An 11,138-nucleotide genomic window follows, 5' to 3' on the forward strand; every position below is an offset into this window, starting at 1 on the left:
AATCCTTTGCTTGCCATTGACGCAGGACACTCCATTGCCAGGGTATGAAGTCACTCTGCCTGTTCTGCCACTTATTCCTCTGAGTTAGCCCCTTAAGCACTAGTAATCTTGACATAGACTGGAGTAACAAGAAGAGTGTAATGATTAAATGTCACAAAGTACATGATGGGACCATGACATTTCATAATTCCAGAATGAAGTCCCAGGTTTTCTGGAGTGACAGGCTTTTTGTTTTGAAATAAATTTTCTGTAGCCACTTGCCAGAAGTGATACCTTTTTTCAAAGACTTTGAAATAGATGATTTTTTTTCTTTTTAGTTTGAAAAAATTTAATTGGTTCAATAAGGGCCTTTTCCTGAATAGCTCCTCCTGACATCTGCAGGAGTCTGTAATTCCACAGTGCAATGTCTCTTGATACTCCTGGAGTTTGCTATTAATTCTCTACTGATACATATACTTTTTGAATCCTCAACTCCCCCCCATGTACTTAGGTTCTTTTTCACCAAAATGCCTTTTCCCCCAAATCAGCTTTTGCCTAGGATGTTCCTTTGTGCACGTGTGTTAGGCTCCCTTTCAGTGTTTATACAGCATCACACTATAAAGTATAGACAATTTCAGGTAGCCCTGACTTTGAACTGGACTGAAAAAGCCATGGGATGACATTCCCTTGGTTAGCATCAGAGAATCCTTTTTTTTTTTTTTTTCATTCTACTTCTGCTCTTTCCTATTTTCTTTTTCTCTTTTGCTTCTTGCTTTAGCACTTATAGCCTGCCATTCTCAAGCAAGAGTTTATCAGGAAGAAAAAAGTCACTTGAAAAGCATCCTTATGTTACACTACAGCAAGCCACTGCTACTGTGCAGCCTTGCAAAAGAAATGTCAGTGATGGTTTTATATCGCCTTTATTTTCTTCCCTTCAGTGATCTGGAATGGTTTTAGTAAATCAGAAGTAATTTACATGAAGTAGAAAATATTCCTTTTCAGCTGTGAATGCTCTAAAAAATCAGGAGTGGCTCCTAGTGTCTCCAAATTGCAGGACAGCTGCAATAGTCGCTCAGCTTTCTTGTCTTGACCAGAAACTGAATTAGAAACGAGAGTCTAGAAAGTTTTCCTACTAAAACTGGGCACATTCGAAGAGGTGGCTATTTAGAAAATTACTGTATATTAGGCAACATGTAACGGATCATTATAGGGGACCATCGGCTCATGATGTCCCTTGCTCTGGAGCTTGGCAGCAATGCTGGGTGGATGACAGAAATGCCCTGGGGCCAGGGACCGCCGGCACTGAGCGAGCACTGCCACAAAGCAGATAATTAAGAAGCCGCAGTGACAGACTTTCTGAACCACTGCTCCCGTCATCTTGAACGTCATTCTCAGTGACATAGCTGTCCTCTTCCTGATGCAGAAAAGGAGCATAATTTCTTCAGCTACGCTATCCGCGCCTATAGTATAGTCAGCTGTACGGTACATCAGCTACACTGACAGTGACAGGAGCGAGGGGGAGCCGGAGCCATCCGGGGGCATTCCCACCCCTCGGGTTCAAGCTCCCTGGAGCTGATTCCCAGCAAAGCTGCTGAAACCTCAACACAGTCAGTGTTTTTCAGAGCGAGGAGGACTCGGCTCCTCTCCCCGCCGTGGGACAGACAGCAACTATGGTCACGCTCCACTTTGTTGTGGAGAATCTCTGGCAGAGGGATGGTCTGTAATGTAAATTTTAGCCTTGGCTCTGAAAGGAGCCACGTGACGGCCTTGGGCACTTCACATGGCCTGGAATTGTTCTTGAATTTTCACCAAAGGGTCACGTTGTGAATGCTAGCTTGAGATATTTAAGTGTCTCTGTTTGCATTTCCATTTCTCCAGCTCCTTTCACAGCTGTTGTCCTAAATGCGGAAGACCTGCAAAGAGGTGCTTAGCCCCATGTTTCTGAGTCATCCTATTGACACTGATGGTGATGCTAGGCCCCATCACAGCAGTGAAACAGATGAGGATGTCCGTCAGACCAGGGCTCTGCTACGACAAAGCTTTTTTTAAGGTAAGTTGTCTGAAGCCTTTAGCTTCGGCGCACATTTCTCAGCACACACGGAGCTGGCAGATGTAGTTACCTTTCTCTCAGGCAGAGTTTTCTGCAACATGGCAGGAATATGTTAAATGTTTCCTGAAAATATATGAAAGTTTTATAGACTGAGCAAGAGAGCACCAGGAGAAAAAGATGTGATATCCTGGCATAAAACATCATGCTTAGACATAGTAAATAGCCGGTTTTATGTAAATAATGTGGTCTTAGCCTATTACAAATAACCATTCACATTCACATGGTTTGTGTCATTTCTCTCTGCTGACTTCTAACTTTCCAGCCTTCTGCATTTTATTCATTACAGTTAGTTTACAGTACTGATAAATCTAATTTTTGACAATTCATACCATGTAGGTACCATTTTTCCTAACTAAATAGCAGTGTCCACAAGATTTAGCTTTTAAGCTTAGTGTTCTTACCATTGAGCTGCAACAGAAGATTGGGGTTATTGTTGTTGGCAGTTCTTTCTTGTGTGATGTTTTGGGGTTTTTTTTAATGATGGTTTTGTAAGTGATTGCGCAGATGAAAGAGTTAGGTCTGGTTTAAATTGCTAGGATGAAATTTCAGAATTTCCACTTGACGTGCGGTAGGAGGTTTATGGTATGTTTTGAGCAGAGGATCAGGGATTTTATTCACAACTGTATTTGAACTTAGAAAGTAAGACATTTAAATGTGGAGTATCACATTAAAAATTGTTTTAAAATCTTTTTCTACGTGTAGATTTCTTAAAGATTACAGGAGAAAAGATTTTCTTGTATAGGCATCTCTTGCACCAAGAGACTTTTGCCACTTCAAGAAGTGTTCAAGAAGAGTTCAAGAAAATTGGGAGGAGGCCAGCAAAATCCATCTTCTTGATATTCCCCATATTGCAAAACTATTTTAGCTATGGGTACCATAATAGCAGTGCTGGTAACTGTTTTGCTGGGAATGCTGTTTGAGAAGGATAACACAACTGGGATAGACAGGCATGTCTCAACAAAGAAAGAGATTAGAAGGAAATTGAAATCTCGCCTATTGGTAGCTAACTCCTCATCCATGATTTCACCTCTTCTCCTCACTGTTTTTCCAGCTAGTAACTCCAGAAATGAAACTACAGAGCTATGGCAGTGTTTTGGATCCCCTTGGCTAACAGATAAGCTCTGACAATAGAGATATAGTTGAAGAAATTACTGCCTCCACAGCTATGAACATACTGCCAGCTGTTGCTCAGTTTGTCTCTTTTTGCACACTTTTGGGATGATCGTAAGTCATTTTGGATCTCAAGCGTGTCATCATTTTTCTGCCCCTTCTGCTGTTCAAGATACAGGGAGTCTGGCATTTTTCCAGAGAACTCCTGGATTATTGTGGAGCAAAATGTGCCTATGAATTTTGGAGGGACTGGTACATGGAAGCACAGCCCTGGTAGCAAGTATTCTTAGTTTCAAACCTCTCAGATGAGGACAATAACATACTTATGAAGAAAAGCAAACCTGGGCACTTTAGTTAAGAAGATGGGGAGAGGAGGTGACCCAGGCAGTCTTGTGTAGTTGGCTGCAATAGTATGCAAAGCTCTCAAGAAAATTTTAAATGAAAGGACGAATAGTGGTCGAGAGGTGAACAGGATAAAATGAAACATGACTTTACAATGTTGGATTGTGTCAGCCCAATAGAGTCTTTGAGAAGCTATTTCCTACACAAAGGAAACATATGTTTCCTTCCTGGGAATTTCAGTTAAGCCTTTCCGTGGAGTCTTGTGGGATGCAGTGATGAGGAAGCTGTGAGACAACAGGGATTAGGTGTGCACAGAGCTGGTGAAAAGGGAGAGAGCACTGCTGAGTGTTAGTAAGTACGTGGCGAGGAAGGAATTCATGAGCTGGGTGCTGCGATGGCAGTGAATATGCTGGATGGAAATAACTGTGGAAGGGAAGGACCCTGGTGTATATGGTGGATGTGCTGCTAATGTGATCTTAGAGTGGTCTGACGAGGTATATCCAGCAGAAAAGAGGGAAGCTTACTGCCCTGATTCAAAGATGTTTTTGAGATTTTGTTTAAATTTAGCTCATGCTTCTGATTGCCTATATTAAACAAAGACGGACTGAAACTGAAGGGTGTCCAGATTGGTCAGATTGATGGAGAGCTTTGTGCTGGAAAGGAGCTGGGAAGTGGACACTGTGTTTAGTCTAGCAAAACAAAGCCTCAGAGGGGACCAAGACTGCTTCCTATTAGCAGTGTAAATACCAGAGGGGACACCGATCAACACATGGGACTAACCTAGCTGTAAATGGAAATATGTGTTTCAAACAAGAAAGTGCTTCCTAACCGTGGAACAAATTTCCTAACCAGAAAAAAGTTTCACAGTGGGATTGGTCAAGCACTGGCACAGGTGCCCAGAGGCTGTTGAATCTCCATCCTTGGACGTGTGCAAAGCTTGACCGAAAGAGACACTGAGCAACTTGATCTCACTTTAAACTGGATGTTTAAATAAGGGGGTGGCCTAGATGACCTCCAGAGGTGCCTTCCATCTGAATGATCCCATGCTCCATTAGAACAAAGAAACTCCTAGACACCTTTCACAGCATATTAGAAGCAAAAGGAAAGAAAGGAAAAGTCCTCAAACCCCAAAATGCTGTTAAGGCAGACCTTTACAACAGGATTATTTTGTACATGTAGGTGGTAGGCAGGAAAGAGACCTGAGGACCAGGGTGTTCTTTCCAGGCTATGAATCTTACAGGGAAGACATGCAGGGACAAGACAGGACATGTCTTGCCATCTCTTTTAGTATTTGGGTCTCACAGCTTAGCAGCAGCAATGATGCCTTCTCAGCATTTTTTGATACAGAGGAACTTGGCAAATTATTTATTGGTTGCCTTTATCACTCATTTCCTCAATATAGTTTTCACAAGATTCAGGGTAATTTGCAGGAGAGCTGAGAATGGCCAAGTAATGAACAAAAAGAGGTTCTGATGGTTGGGAAAAACCTTATTTTTCAATGAAAAAGAGTACAGCTGAGGCAGAATGAGGGTATAGAAAAGGAGTGGGGGGAAAGGAAAGAATCAAAAGAGAATTAAAGGGAAGAAGGAGAAAGAAGAGGTCGGGAGAAGTCCAGATTTGCTAAAGAGATTCACAAAATTGAATTTCTTTGGGAGGTCGAAGGGCACAGCCTCTCCTAAATCATTTAGAAAGTGAAATGAAGTGGGGAAGCAAAATTGACCTGGCTTTTCTTTTTTAATCGTGGAATTATAGAGCTTGCAAAAGACGGGGCACTAGCCTGGGCAGTCAGCAACAACAATTTCACTCGGCCTTCTCTCCCTAACTCCTCATCTTCCCCAGTGAGCCTGTGCGAGTTGGTAGGACCATCTCTAGGGGAAAGAGGCAATTGATTCATCAGGCCCATCCATCCCTGAGACTAGCAAGAAACATCCCTTTCTTGTTTGTAACTCAGTTTTCTGCCAATGTCATTCCACTGAAATAAATGCAGGCAATTTGGCTTCTAGTCCAGTAGACCTACTATTAACACAGAAACACATGTGCGAGGACTGGGCTGATACTTTACTGAGCTCAATAGAAATATTATAATTGGATGCCCAGGAAAATATAATTTTTAAAAGTTTTTTTTTTTTTTACATTGAAGTAGCAGGCAAAAAATAAACATACAAGGGACAACCTGAGTAGTTGAAAAGATATTTTCATGTGAAAGGATATGTTATTCACCACTTTTGTATCTGAAAGGAAAAATTTCTTATGCTTTTGGTAATCTGTAGATTGAGTGACAATTCTTGTTTCTGATGCTAAAGAGGTACACAGTGGGTTGTGTGATTTCCCGTGACTAAGGCTCAGCTTGCCCTAAGCTATGTATCTAAACCTTCACTGAGTCATGATGCAATTCTCCTGGTATGGCCAATGGGTTGTACCCTAAAAAGCTGCAAGTCTTGGCATCTATATACCTGCAAGGTGCAAGACAGCTATACGTGCAAGAAGTGTACAGTTCTGCATCCTCTCCCTGCAGCTTTTTTCTGATTTTGCACATAGATGCACTGCTTCAGCCTTGCACTGAGAGCCAGGGTATGTCTTTCTCTCTCCTGGTACCCTGCAATCTGCTGCCTCTCAGGTGACAGTCTCCATTGCATGGGTGGCTCAGCGTGACTCAGGTCGCTTGCAGCACACACACCAGTATCGCTGCTCTCAGCCTGTGTTGTGAGCTCTGCGCGCATAACGCGTGTGTGTGGCAGGCCACGTACAGGGGGCCTGCTTGCTGAGGTGACAGATGCCCTGGTCTCCCAGCACAGCCATGGGCAGGGACACAGGTCTGAGCATTGAAACAAAAACCTCCCCAGGAAAAAAATTCATTTGGAAATGCCCTGTGTTTGTACCCTAGAGGCAGATAACGGCGCATAGGCTGGCATCTCTCCAGTGGCTCAAAGACCCAGGGCAGTTACGCATATGCTGAAAGAAGACACGTCATTCTGGGGAAGGCATCAAGCACTTTCGGTTGGAGTGCCTGACACCAGAGGACACAGCAATAGAGAAGTATGCTAGCTTGGCAGCTGGACACTGCAAGAGAGGCCAAGTGAAAACTGAAATGTGTCCATGCTTGTACAAAAGAGGAATTCTCAAATGCTTTCTTCCACTTCTCTCACACGCTTGTTTCCTTTTTTCCACTATGGTCAACACAGAGTAGCTGTCTCATCAGCAATAACCTCAATCAGCTGCAGATGTTTACCTCTGATAATGTCTCTACGTTGCACACATTTCCTGTCAGGACATGTTGTCTTTCTCACCACAGTTATAGTTACGAGGACTGATACTCTGAGTGGCTAAAAATTTGCTTTGCATCCTCTTCTGAACCCTCCAGTCTTTGAGGATCACCTCTTGAATACATCCTTGCTACTACCCCTTCCAATATCTCCTTTCAGCTTTAGGAGCGCTTAGTCACAAGTGGTCTCTGGATCTATCTCCTGCAGTGTGGTTTCTGCGTCTATCTCCTGCTTTGGATCCGAAAGATCTTCCCCGATCTAATCCACCTTTCCCAGGTGGACTGGCTGTCCTTCTCCACTCCTGAGCCCTCTGGCTGTGGCTTGTCTGTCTTAGTGGAGGATGCAATGTAGCGTGAAGACAGTGCTGCTGCAGTGCACCCAAAAACCAGTGAAAGGAAAGCTGTACTAGCTCCGACATGCCAAGGACTCCTCTGCAGGGGCTTGAATCCAGTGCTGGACCTGACTACCACTGCCTTGCAAAGACCAGTGCCACCTCTGGAGGTAAGGGTCACGGCAGGTGCACGGTCCTCTGTAGAGAGGTAGGTGTTTGGTCTGAACTCGGTGTGCATGGAGGCAGCAAAGGGGAGGGAGTGCCTGGGGATGGGGTTGGAAGTGAGCCCACAGGGACGGGGGGGTTTCGTCCAAGCATTATGTGAAGAGCCAGCCATTGGCAACGTCACCAGCCTCATGTGGGCTGCATGGTGGATGGATCTCAGGGACCTCAGACACATCTAACAAGCAGGAATAATTACTACAGATGGCAGTTGTGTTCCTGACGTGCATTCAGTGTTGGGAAAGGCCACCATTGCTTCAGAAGGAGATGTTTGAATACTGAAGAAAAGAGAAGAATGAATGAAACGACTCAATGGCAGGCTGTGTCTCTACTAGTGAAGATGCCAGAGGCTGCCAGAGAGTGTCCCTGGGCAAGGAGACTCAAGCCTCTATGTCATTCAGTTACCAGAATATACCCGACCCCACTTCAGGCTAAGGCAAATATCAATTACCAAAACAGTTTTTGGGCATGGTTTGGGGGTTAGGACCAATTAATAACCACTCCTAATAGGCAGTTTGGGAGCACCCATCCTGTTTTAGAAGGTGAGATGGTTTAATAATGTGAATATGGGCTTCAGTGCCTGAGAATGGTTTTAGTCACACTTAATTCACTAGCAAAGTTGTAGCATTAGATGGTTGATAAAGTTTCTGGCATCTAAATTAGAGCAAGCAAATCCTGGGCAAACTGCCTAAGAAATGGGAAAGCCTGGGTGTGAAGTTAATTGAGCCAATCTACTGCATTGAGTGATAACTTGACTTGTTTGGCTCCTACCTTGTAATCACCCCAAGCCAGACCTGTATTTACCAACTTTGCCATGCACTGCCACAGCCTTTCTTTGTTTTTCTGACCAGTTGTGGCACTTCACAGCTGCCAAAGGGTGCAGTGTAGCAAGGACCCATAGCCTAGGCATACCACCAGAAGGCACAGCCCATGTTTGCAACCCAGCACTGGGACCTGCCCTTTTCATGCGACCCAGCACTGGGACCTGGTTGCATCACCTAAAGTGCCAGATGCATCCTCCATTGTGATGTCCCATGCTTACACTGCAGAAGTCAAAGTCTTCATTAGCATTGTTGGAGAAACACCAGTGGACTGCGGTAGTTCGGTCTCTTCTTCTCCCTGACCAGATCTCAGGTGAAGGACTGTCCGTGATGATGGACGCAGGACAGTCCCCCTGCACAAGAAGGCAGGGGACAGTGTGGAGCTTGAAACGTTGGGAATATCTGGCTGCACAGGGCCTTCTCAGGAGAGTCTGGTCTGAGACGACACATAGTGAACAAGGTCTTTGCCAAAATCGCCTTCTAAAAGGGGGCCAGTTGAGGATACGCTGCCAGGTGTGGAAGTTTGAATGGGTGTTGCAGCTTCTCGGTCAGATTTTGCTGTGCTGATTTCTGGATGACAGGAGTTATAACAGAAGCACCAGTCACTTCAGTATAATTACCTGGGTTGTAAGCATAGGCTGCAGTAAGCACAGACTCCTTAGGCTCAAGGTCAGGGAAGATTGTGCTTCAGTTAGCCTTCATTCAAGACAACAATTAAATGCACACAGAAGTTAAAATGTATGCCTAAGATCCATTGAAATTGAATCCATGCTTTAAATGTTTTCTTGATCCTGCTTAGTCCAGTTGCCGTTTCATTTATTACCTCATGAAATCATTCTCTCCAGACTAAGCTAGAATTACAGCACTGTAATTTAGGGACCAGACTTTACACCTGAATGCCTAAAAATGTCAAAATAGCTATTATAAACCCAAGTTATACAACTTGACTTTGCACCTCTGCTACACACAGTGAAGGAACAGCAGAAAAAAAAAAAAAGAAAGAAAAATTATTAGGAGTGATGTTTACCCTCCAGCTGGACTATGTTCTTGTAAAAGCAATAATCTGCGTCAAAGTGATCTAAACAGAGCAATCAGCAAAGGAAATTAAAACTGTCAGTATTTGACATAGAATACCGCTCGATAAGAAAGCAGAACAGCTGTAAGCTAAATGAGCCACCTAATACTTAATTTTTCATGTTGTCCTTTTTACAGACTTCACAATAGTGTTACTAGCCTCTGGCTCTTGTCTGGCAATTAAATGGTTAGTGCTGGTAAATTATTTCTGCCATTTAAAAATGTATTTTTCATATTCTCTTGAAAAACAAACAGGATAAACTGTTACTGGTAACTGCTTTTGGAATGTGAATTGCTTTCTAAGTCTTCTGAGAAAAGAAGATGCAATTTCCAGACCTCAGTCCTAGAAAAGCAAAAACCGAAACAAACTCACATTTTACATGGATGTTTTTAGAGAACAAGTTTTGCTTATTATTCTTTCCACTTCATCTAGAAATATAAGTTAATGCATACTTTAAAAATGAAATGAAAAAAAAAAAAAAAAAAGACAAAACCCCTCCAAACAATTCAGCCAAACCCTATTCTCATTTTGGCCCAGCTGCTTGCTTAGTTTTAGAAAAGAAGATCCTGGCAAGTGAAGAAGCTGAAGTTTTCCCATTTTAAAGCACTTTATCTTTCTTCCATTTTTGCTATCATTTCAGGCAAGTTCACAAGAACTATTTCCTGGACTTTCTTAGAGTTGCTAGAACATGTCCCTCTACCCCTCACTCCGCAAAAAAGACCCACTTCACGCCCTGCATTGAATGGATCTTACCTTGACAAACATTTTCATTGCCTTCTGCTTTGGACTCAAAGATGCAAATAACATACAGGAGCCGTGGTGAAAAGTCAGTTAAGTAAATGTGCGCTTTACTACTGCTCCAAAATGGAAAGAAAAATACCCTCCCCATCCCTTAGGACAAAATGGTAGTGAGAGTGCAGGCTGCTGCACCAGCCTGGGTGCTGGGGCACGGGGTGCTGCCAAAGGGGCTGTCAGGAGGATTCTGTCTAGAGATGGGAAGTGAGAGAGGATCCTCACCTCTTTTCTCCCACCATCCACTTGTCCGAGCCTCCTCAGACAAACTCGCCATCTTTCTACTCTATTTCCCAGCCCCTGAAGAGGGGAACTCAATTAGCTAATTCCATTTGTCCACTTCTGTTCTGCACTGCAGGTGGTTTCACAGCATGAATCCTATCAGAGGGATACAATAGCAGCATTGCCACCTTAGGACCATGCATTAAACAAGCATCCCAGAGAGCAAGAGGCTAGTTACAAATATTTGTTTCTTCCTACATTTGCTTTACTGGGTTTGAGACTCTGGGTCTTATTAGCTGTTTTTCAAACTCCTATCTATCAACACAAGGCTTGACAATTGCTTTATTATTATTAGTGTCATTATTAATATTATTATATGTGAAAGTCCAGTCCACCTTAAGGACTCTGAGGATATTATGGCTGTAATAACAGTACCACCCATACTGGAACTCTTAATAAAGTAGTGGGAGCTCGTGAGGCTCTAAAGTGAACAAGACTGCAAAGAAAAGCTTGCCTTCAGTGTGCTTGTAGGCATTTTCCCTGAAGATAGATTGCCTAAGGAGGAAAATACAAGGTAGCTGGATGTGCTATTTTATTTCAATATAAAATATGCAGGCAACATTACTGGCACAGCAAAGTTAAACACCCTGTCAAGCAAGCATAAGGACCTCAGGCCACCCTTCAGCTGAGGAAACATCTTCGCTGGCATCAGTCTAGTATAGCTGGGTTTTGCTCCATAAAATCTCAAATGTTTCTTTTCTCTTTCTGCCATTCATGGTACTAAAGCAGGGTAAGGATTAATGAAAGTCATATAACTTTCAGGAACTGAAAATTCCTCAAGAAAAGTATGATTCTGCTTCTCAGCTGCTTT

General features: G+C 43.2%; 1 long non-coding RNA gene across 1 annotated transcript; it reads left to right on the top strand.

Annotated features, from left to right (window-relative positions):
- The first annotated feature begins 713 nt into the window (after nt 1-713).
- On the top strand, nt 714-10,173 carry LOC128147567 (uncharacterized). Its single transcript, XR_008237046.1, has 3 exons — nt 714-2,029; nt 2,832-7,305; nt 9,894-10,173. It is a non-coding gene; the product is annotated as an uncharacterized LOC128147567 (long non-coding RNA).
- Nucleotides 10,174-11,138: the final 965 nt, after the last annotated feature.

Source organism: Harpia harpyja, chromosome 1 (assembly GCF_026419915.1).
Source record: "Harpia harpyja isolate bHarHar1 chromosome 1, bHarHar1 primary haplotype, whole genome shotgun sequence".
Taxonomy (NCBI): Eukaryota; Metazoa; Chordata; class Aves; order Accipitriformes; family Accipitridae; genus Harpia; species Harpia harpyja.